This window comes from Arvicanthis niloticus, chromosome 12, assembly GCF_011762505.2.
Source record: "Arvicanthis niloticus isolate mArvNil1 chromosome 12, mArvNil1.pat.X, whole genome shotgun sequence".
In the NCBI taxonomy this organism is placed as follows: Eukaryota; Metazoa; Chordata; class Mammalia; order Rodentia; family Muridae; genus Arvicanthis; species Arvicanthis niloticus.
Genome location: NC_047669.1, coordinates 74,055,356 through 74,064,811, shown reverse-complemented (window position 1 = coordinate 74,064,811; position 9,456 = coordinate 74,055,356). Strand labels below are relative to the sequence as shown.

Below are 9,456 nucleotides of genomic sequence, written 5' to 3'. Positions count from 1 at the left end.
CCAGAGCTCACAACTACCAAATATGATAATAACCATGCTAGAAATGTGAGGAGAGAGACCAGAGCCAATTCCCATTTGTTCCAAGATGGGATTTTTTTTTTTTAATCTTCAGGAGATGTCATAAGATAATTCTGAAAATTCTCCCAAAGACTTTCCAAGGGGGGAAAAAAAAAAACCCAAACCATGAGGCCAGATTCTGCGTGTGCAGCTTGGTTTCCGGTTTGTTTGTGGATCTTCTGGGACGTGCAGATACTAAAACGTGCGAAGAGGTTTGGAATGTGTCTTGAACTGCAGAGGGTCAGTTCAATGCCAAGCTCTTAAACACAGCACATACCCAGAAATAAATATACGAACAAATCCACAAGGTTGACATTTTCTTGTGCCCCTCAGATGTGTTGGTGGCAGTGATATCCATAGACTCAGGACCTGGTTCTGGTTAGGGGTTAGAAAGGTATATATCAATTTGAAAGGGCAGGCCCTCCTGGTGGACCAGTAGGCATACAGCTGAATGCAGTCATTGTGGGAGCAAGCTATCACTGGCAGCGCAGTCTCTTCCCCTAGTGACCGTCAGCCCTGGCTGCAGTGACACTCGCATCCCCATTAAGGACAAGTGTTCTGTTGCCATGCCAGGAAGAGAGTTTCACATTTCTTAGTGGAATCTGCTGTTTACACTGAGGTCCTAGCAGCTCGGAACGTGCCCATTTGAAAACAGTGCTTTTCTGAAGTGAAATTCCTTCCTAAAGGGGGGGGGGGGGGGGGGGGGGGGGACCCCTCTCACTGTCGACGCCCCCCCCCCCCCCCCCCCCCCCCCCCCCCCAGACATAATATTTATCCTGTCACAGTCTGGGCTCCTTCATATTGTGTAGTGTCGGTTTCTTAAGGCATTTCCATTCCTCTTTTACGTTGATTTGGGGTACAGTGTGGGATGTTGTCTCTCGCCTGAGCGGAAGGCTGTGGTGGAGATGCATTTCGGGAAGGATAAACCGTTCTGGTGTCTGAACAGGGAAGGCCATCTTGATGTGCTGGCTTTTACCGGAGAGTTGGTCTCAGTGACTCATGATGTTATCATAGGATCCATATCACTCTTTATTTGATCACAAATTTCATTTCATAAAGGAAGAAGAAATCCACCTGCTAGCCCCAGGGTTGTTTCTTGGAGAACAGTCCATGTAAGCACTAGAAACTGGCGGTTGGGTCTCCTAGGGAGAATAAGGAGAAGGAAAAGTTGTGAGCTCTGTTAAAGTCGAAGGTCCATTCTTCTTCCTTTTTCTTTCTGGTTTTTAGTCTACGGTTTGTAATAGCTAATAGCGCGTGTAATAAAATCTGCTTTCTTCGGATTCAACTGCAGACGAACAAGGATAAAATGGTACAAAACAAAAATAAAACCAAACAAACGCCAGCAAAACTAAACGAAGCCAGGGCCCCTCAGAGAACAAGTCCCAGCCAGTCCTAGTAAACACTTCCTTTCCATGGCAGGTCAACTAGCTTCACCCCGGAACTGATGGCAGTGACTCAGAATCTGCCTGTATGGATCAGGTTTCCCCTTCTCTTTATTCAACAATAAAAGGGTTAGCAACACTTTCCTCAAGCAAGCTTCTCCCTGTCCAGTTTAAAGCATGGGGTGGTTGGAGCCTTAGCAAGGACCAGGAGCTGCCCGCTGGACACTGTCCCTGATGGAAACTGTAGTGTCACGCTCTACCCCAGCGGGTTTTACAGAGTGCCAGGCATGGTGTCACATAGCTTTTTGTGGCTGAGGTTATTTGCATGAATAGGATTTTTCCGTGTGGGGCAGAAGCTGCCCTTCTGTGGCGCCCCCCCTCCACCCCTTCCACAGCAGCTAGCCTTTCCTTTAGTGAGCCAGCCCTTTTTGGTCAGGACTGAAGACTATCAATCAGAAAGTGCTTGTGAGAGAAAGAATGGTTGAGTGACTTTTAGAACTTCCTGTTTGACAGCGTCATAGACATAAACAGTGATTCAGCTAGCCACTCAGTGAGGCTAGTTCTAAGAAATCAACCTGCTTGCTCTTTCTTCCTCCTCTTCCTCCTCTCCCCCTCCTCCTCCTCTCCCTCCTCCTCCTCCTCATCCTTGTTCTCTTCTCCCTCCTCCTCCTCTTCCTCCTCTTCCTCCTCCTCCTCCTTCTCTCCCTCTTCCTCCTCCTCTCCCTCCTCCTCCTCTCCCTCCTCCTCCTCTTCCTCCTCTTCCTCCTCCTCCTTCTCTCCCTCTTCCTCCTCCTCTCCCTCCTCCTCCTCTTCCTCTCTTCCTCATCCTCTTCCTCCTCTTCCTCATCTTCTTCTTCCTACTTTTCCTCTTCCTCCTCCTCATCCTCCTCCTCCTCCACTTCTTTTTCTTTTTGGTGCTGGTAGTAGGCTAGTTATGGAAGAATATATTCTGTGTCTCAGGATTTTTTTTTTTTAAGAAAAATTACTTGTTGAAGCAGAGAGATGGTGTAATGTCTGGTGAGTGTCTCCTCCCTGCTGATGATTATAAAACAAGTTGAGAACAGTAGGGGGTGTTTAAGAATGACTGGAGTCACCCTGGATGTCTGTGAAGGTTGGTCCAGAAACTGTCTCCATTCAGTTCAGACATCTGCAGCTGCTCAGGCCGTTTATACAAAATGGCACAACCTTTGTAAATAACCCTCTGCACACCCTCTAATATAATTTACATCATGCCTAGATTACTTACGATAGCTAACAGACTATCGCTTACACATAAATACCGGCTGTGGTATTGTTTAGGGAATAATAATGAAAAAAAAAAGAAGTGCAAGTATGTGTTCAGCACAAATGGACCTCCCTGCAGATATTTGGAATCTGCAACTTCTTGAATCCGTGGTACCCCACGGACACAGGACCAACTCTACTGTAAGTGTGGAGCAGAGCGGTGTGCCGTTTGTGGGCTCTGTTGGGCCATTAGGCAGAGGATATTCATGTGCTTCTACTTCTACTGAGAGAGTTCTTGGACCAAAATGTGCTTGAAGATCGAGTCCAGGCTAGTAACATCAGCTCACGTGAAGCCCCGATCAAGTGATTAACTAAAATGCAGGAGCAAGCTGTCTGAGAGTATCCCAGTGTGCCAGCTGCCCAGCAGGGAGCCGGCGGGCAGGGGTGAGACGTACACATCCTGCTTGTGTTTATAAACACGCACTAGTGAGTTTCAGGCAATGCCTCCATGTCCTCCGTGACTGGTTCCGCAGTGAATCTCACATCCACGTGCGTTTGGGGGCTGTGTGGGGAGTTCAGCATTCCTCTGCGCTGCTTTGGGATTCCAGCTTAAGGCCCAGCCTCTGTTAAGAAGAATCACCTATAGTGGGCAGCCTGTCCAGTTTGGGAACTCTGTTTGCTATGCCCAGACGTTCTCCAGCCAGGATGCCAGGCTACATGGCTCCCTAGGAGTGTACAGAAATCCCAGTGGTCTCCTGGGACTGGCTCGTGCTATAATGCCCCAGTGTGTCTCCTCTGGCTTCCTAAGCCAGGGAGAAAACAGTCACTCAGGAGCCACATAAACTCCTTGTCTCTCAGAGAAAATGGAAATGAATTTGAAGCAAATTTTCTGACTCAAAGTACTCCCTGCTTTTAGAGACTTAAGACCTTCTTCATAAACACATGGGCCCAGCTATACCACCTCCCCAAAACCTGACCCCAGGAGACACAGGTCCAGTGGATAAGAGGGCTGGCCAGTGTCCTCTAGGGAACCGTGTGCCCCTAATCAGTCACTTTATGCAAAGAAAGGAGTTGTATGGACTTTATCTGCATCCTTATCTGATCTTCGTGGATAAGACAAGAAGGGAGGGACCTTCGGAGGTAGAAAGGACTGCTGTATGCTTATAGTATTGCAAACTGGGTCTTTTATTTCTATTTGAGGTCTTTGTATGGAGTATATTCAGCCTCCCTCAGTTTCTGTCTCTTGTTAATGAGAAGCTGGATCACTCAGAAGGCTGTCTTTTTATTTTTTATTTATTTATTTTTTGTTTTGTTTTTCAAGACAGAGTTTCTCTGAGTAGCTCTGGCTGTTCTGGAACTCAGAAATATGCCTGCCTCTGCCTCCCAAGTGCTAGGATTAAAGATGTGCACCACCACTGCCCGGCTCTCTTTGTCTTTTTAAACAATGTCTCCAGAACCTGCAGTGAGGGTCCCATTTTCATCCTACTATTTGATCTGCCACCCAAGAGCCAGGTCCCCTTCACTCCCTTTCCTAGGTCGGTGATTGATTAATTTTGATGAGTCTCTTGCTTAGCGGGTCTCATCTGGGATGAGTGTTGACCCCTAAGGGACATTCAAAGAGGTCTGCAGATGCTTTTGATTGTCACACACTGGGCTAGAGGAGTAGTCCCTATGATCCAGTGGGTAAGGCCAGAGATATGCTAAACACCCTACTATGTGCAGAATGGCCCCTCCCACCCCCAACAAAGACCAGTTCTTAAACTTTAATCATGCCAAGACTGGGGAGAGCCGGACCTGATCCCCGACACTCAGGAGCTGTTAGATGTAGATTTCCCTCGCTCCTCCTCCCTCACACTCTTCTCCTTTGGAAAAAAAAAAAAATCTGTGAAAATTTTAATTCATGGTATTCACGCTGAATAAAAAAGTAGAGGCAGGAGGATCAGAAGAAGTTCAAGGTCATCCTTGGTTGGAGGTTGAATTCCAGGCCAGCCTGGTCTTTAAGAAACTGTGTCTAAAAATAAACAAATAATGAAATGATAAATGAATAAGAATGTGTCCAGAGGCCCCGAGGAATTTGCTTTCATGACATCCTCCCTACCTCTGCTGCCCAGTGCTACCCTCAGTGGGCAACTCCTGCCTGGCAGATAGGCTCACACTTCTTAGATCCCTGCTAGTGAAACGATTAACAACGCTAGGCACTTAGCACTGTTCACTCTAAGCAGAGAGGGTGTCTATCATTGACACTTAGAGCACCCATTGCCTTTATGATGTCTTTCCTTGTGGGGGTGAGGGGGGGATAGAGAAATGGCTGATGTGAGTTGTTGAATGTTTGACTGCATACCAGCGATCCCCCACCTTCCTAGTGCTGACAATCTCAAGCATCTGCAGACAGAATCAACCCTCCCCTGAGGGCAGGGAACTTCAGAACTACTTCTCTATGTGCCTGTGAAGCTTTTGTCCCTGGGAGGAGAAGGAGGAGCCCTGAGGATAGATTTCAGAGATAAAATGCTGGTTACTGGTCAGGTTATGCCTTCCCTAAGTCAGAACAAGCTAGTTCAAGTCTCCATCCTGGGTCAGGTCTCAGCAGGGACAGTATCCCCAGAAGAGACAGGGACATTGGCAGGGTCACTGATAGACCTGTTTCTTGTGGCTCTTTGTGGATTTCTGGGAGAGAAAGCTTCCTAGCCTCCCCTTCCCCACCCCCCAGCCTCCTGGAGCTCTGAGGGCCAGAAAGGGTTATACCCAGCAGGCACTGAGATTTCAGATTAGCAATGGGAGAGATGAAATTAAATATGGACTGTAATACGAAGCACTGTTTTTCATGGGAAAAGAAGTTCTCCCAACTTAGCCAGTCCAACCCTTTTGTCCAATCATTAATAGCATGCAAATATTTATGATTCATACATATGCTCCTTCTAATTCCCCTGTGTATTTTAACAATAAACAGTGCGTTTCAACAATGGGGCAGAATAATCCCTTTGTCCCATAGCAGAGCAGAGCAGGCTGGCACCCAGGGACATCGCATTCTTCCTGAGTGGTAACTGCTGTCTCCACCCAAGCTTAGGGGAGGTTTATGTCTGTGTGACCCGGGCATGCCCTGGATGGTGCTCCAGGCCATCTTGTGTTACCAGAAGCCATTCTTATCTCTTTGTTTTTAATAATTTTCAAGAGAATGTTCACACTTGGGTTTTCTCTGGTGGACACCGAGCACCCAGAGAGCTCGTCTGCACGGTGGCTTGTAGCCACCTCTTGCTGCACCATTGTCTTGCATTCTGGCCAAATTCCTGGACTTGTCCAGGTCACACTAAAGCCACAGGAGTCCTCTGATTCATCGCAATTCCACAGAAACACGGATCTCTTCGGGATGGTTTGGTGGGTCTTTGGAAGGTGGTGTGAGGGAGTCTGAGGAGTGGTCAGGACTCCCTGAGATGTATGAGCCTTAGTTTTTCCTCCTGTGTATTAGGCACGGTGGTGCCTTTCATCCAGATCCAGAAATAATAGTAACAACAACACTAATAATAATAATAGCGAGATGGTGCACTTATGAGGAGACTTAGAAGACGAGGTATGGCGGCTCTTCCTACTGGAATTTGGGATTTGTGGGAAGAGGAGGGAGGAGATGACAGGGAGTTAGGGAAAGTGGTGCCCTCTCCTACTGTCCATCATCCGTGACAAAGAACTTTTATCTCTTTGATCACTAAGGACCTGGTAGAATGGAGGTGTCGCAAATATTCATAAATCAATGCAGGCATAGCAGTAATAAAACAACTGATCTTTTTCTGGGCAGTGTGTGTTGTGCATACAAGTTCTACTTCTCTTCCCTACCTCTGTTTTACCCTGTCACCTGTCACCTGAAGTCATTTTGGGAGACCTCATTCATTCATTCATTCATTCATTTCTTTTGCTTTTTTTAACGGACTGTTTCACCCAGGCTGTCCTGTAATTCATAGAGGTCCTCCTGCCTCAGCCTCCCACATGCCCATTCATTTGTTCCTTGATTCATCCCACGTGTGTTGTGCACCTATTGTGTCGGCTGGTGCTAGAGGATAGTGAGTCAGCTGAAGAGAAGTTCTCAAGGACAAGGGCCCCTGAGGAGTGACAGTGGAGCAGGCCTTCACTGTTCTGAGTGGCAGGAGAGCAGGAGCAAATAGAGGTTGGGTGCAGCCTAGTGAAGGGCAGATGGCTTCCCCAGGAAACTTGTCATTCCTGTTGATATCTGTGAGAAGCAACAGAGTGTGTGTTTAATGGGGATGTGGGGGCGCACCTCATCTGTTGAAGATCCAAGAGATACTAGAGTGGCGTGCTCTGGAGGCCTTGGCGTACGGTGGGGTGAGGATGCTTTAAGGGCCTTGACATCCATCCTGGGCACTAGGTCTGATGCCAGTAACATGGTGGACAGCCAACAGATCCTTAGCAGAGAGGTACATCACCACACATGTATGACACACAAACTTAGATTGCGGTATACAGAGTAGAAAATGTGTTTGGGGGTGCTGGTGTACTCAGAAGACCAGCCCAACTCATTCCTCCTCTCAGGCAGCCTCAGATCTGTGCATGGAGAGCTCGCAAATACCCCTGTTTAGTAAGTGTTGCTGCCAGAAGACATTAGCTCCCATCTCAGGCTGGCCTCCAGCCTCCCCCTCTTTCTTTAGCATCCAGCCCCTGCCTTTCCTCCTTTCAGTACAGCAGAGGTTCAGGAAGCTGGTGAGCAGAAGCTGCAGACTCCAACAATGCCCTCCCTCCTGAATGTCCACACCCATACCCAGACTCCCTGCTGCTCCTGCTGCTCCTGCATGGGATGCTGTGCATGCCCAAGCATGCACACGTGCGCACATGAGGATCTAGGCCACAGGTACATGCATTGGGGTTGGTCAGGCAGCCTTGGGAAGCCACTTTAGGCTTCTTCCCTGTATAGCCCCTACACAAGCCAGATAGAGCAAGCAGAGCCTGGGGAATCTGGGTATGTCAACTAAAGGAGCCTCTGAATGGAAGGGCAGAAGAACATGTGGCCTTAGCCTAAAGAGACCCTTGTGCATGTCTGGGCTGAAAACAGGCTAGTCGTCTGAGATGATGTCGTCTGAGATGATGTGGGGCTAGGATTCCAAGTGAGTAAGACAGGAGAAAAACGTGCAGCTTGAGGGAAGAAAGCAGAGTCCCAGGACTATCTTGATGCTTTGGTGCGGTGGGCAAGTGATAGAGGTGTCTGATCCAGTTTTAAGATGTCTCCCATAAGATGGCAGAATCTATAGACGTCCCTATACCATATTAAAACTGGCACAGGTATAGCATTTGTGTGTAGTCCACTCACTTTCTCCTCTCCATCCCCACCTCAAGGCAGATGTGTTATCTCTGTCCAGTATGTCTGAGCTGTGGTGGGCTGGACCTGTAGAGACAGAGACAGGACCCACTGCGTTCATTTCTTCTATAAGGTTGTTTTCAACACGGCACCCCAAGTACAGCCATGTGTCCCAAGCAGAGGCAGCTGCCGGTGAAAGTCAGCAGAACTCATTGATTCACTTTATCGAACTTGTGTGTGTGTGTGTGTGTGTGTGTGTGTGTGTGTGTGTGTGTGTGCACATGCATGTGCAGGTGTGTGTGGAAGCCAGCGGCTACTGTCCACATTCCTTTATCACTTACTTTTTTGAGGAAAGGTCTCCAGCTGAACCTGGAGCTCAACATTTCAGCAGGCAGCACCCCGACCCTTATCCATTTGTATCACCCCACAGGAATAGGGTTACAGGTGCCTGCTGCCCACTGGCACGTTTTACACAAGTGCTAGGGGTTGGAACACGGGTCTTCATGCTGTAAGTAGGTGCAACAAGCATCTTACCTAGTGAGTCATCTCCCATCCCATCACTCCCCTCCTTTTTATAGTATAAAATAGAGTTTATTCAGGGCATGAGGAGGAGACTTGAGAGGGTAGTAGAGACAGAGAAAGAGAGAGAGAGAGAGAGAGAGAGAGAGAGAGAGAGAGAGAGAGAATGAGCAAGTAGAGAGGGGGGAACAGGAATGGGAAGAGTGGGGAAGGGGCGAGGGGACAGAGCTGGAGCAAGAAGGCAAGAGCTGTTTTTTTGTTTTTGTTTTGTTTTGTTTTGTTTTGTTTGAGACAAGCTTTTTCTCTGTAACCCAGGCTGTCCTGGAACTCACTTTGTAGACCAGGCTGACCTCAGACTCGTAGAGATCTGCCTGCCTCTGCCTTCTGAGTGCTGGGATTAAAGTGGGGCATCACCACCTCGCTCTATTTATTTTAAATAATGTTAGAACAAAAGACACAAATAGGGTCGAAGCCCTGGACTCCACTGACTCCCAGAGAACTCCAGAGGATGTCACATGTGACTCACACATTCTCAAAGTGAACAGCAGCTCATTCTCAAACTGCTGGTCGCTCCACGCAACCAGACAAAGGTTATTTCTATGGCAAACTGAGTTCTGTACTTCAAGTTTTCAGTTTGGCTTTTGAGGCTTGGACGTTGGCCAAGAGCAGGGACTCTGGTCTGCATTCTGCCTACATGGACACAGATGGGACTGGGTCAGGCCAGCTAGACACAGAAGTTCTATGCACAAGGTCAGACATAGGCACGAATATCATTCAGCCTACAAGTCTTGTAGTCTTTGACTTACCGTGCAAGTCAAATGGTTTGTGTCCTTCTCACAAGTTTCTAAATAAATTACAAATCTACTATCAACATTCATGGTGGAAATAGGAAGGAAGGGAAACAGAATGGATACAGGCATGAAGGCTGTTAGGAGGCACCTGTGAGAAAATAAGGGGGGAAATGCCAAGTGCATGCTG

General features: G+C 47.9%; 1 protein-coding gene across 2 annotated transcripts in view; it reads left to right on the top strand.

Annotated features, from left to right (window-relative positions):
• Window positions 1-9,456, top strand: part of Runx1 (RUNX family transcription factor 1) — a 229,697-nt gene that overhangs the window by 150,917 nt on the left and 69,324 nt on the right. The window lies entirely within an intron of this gene.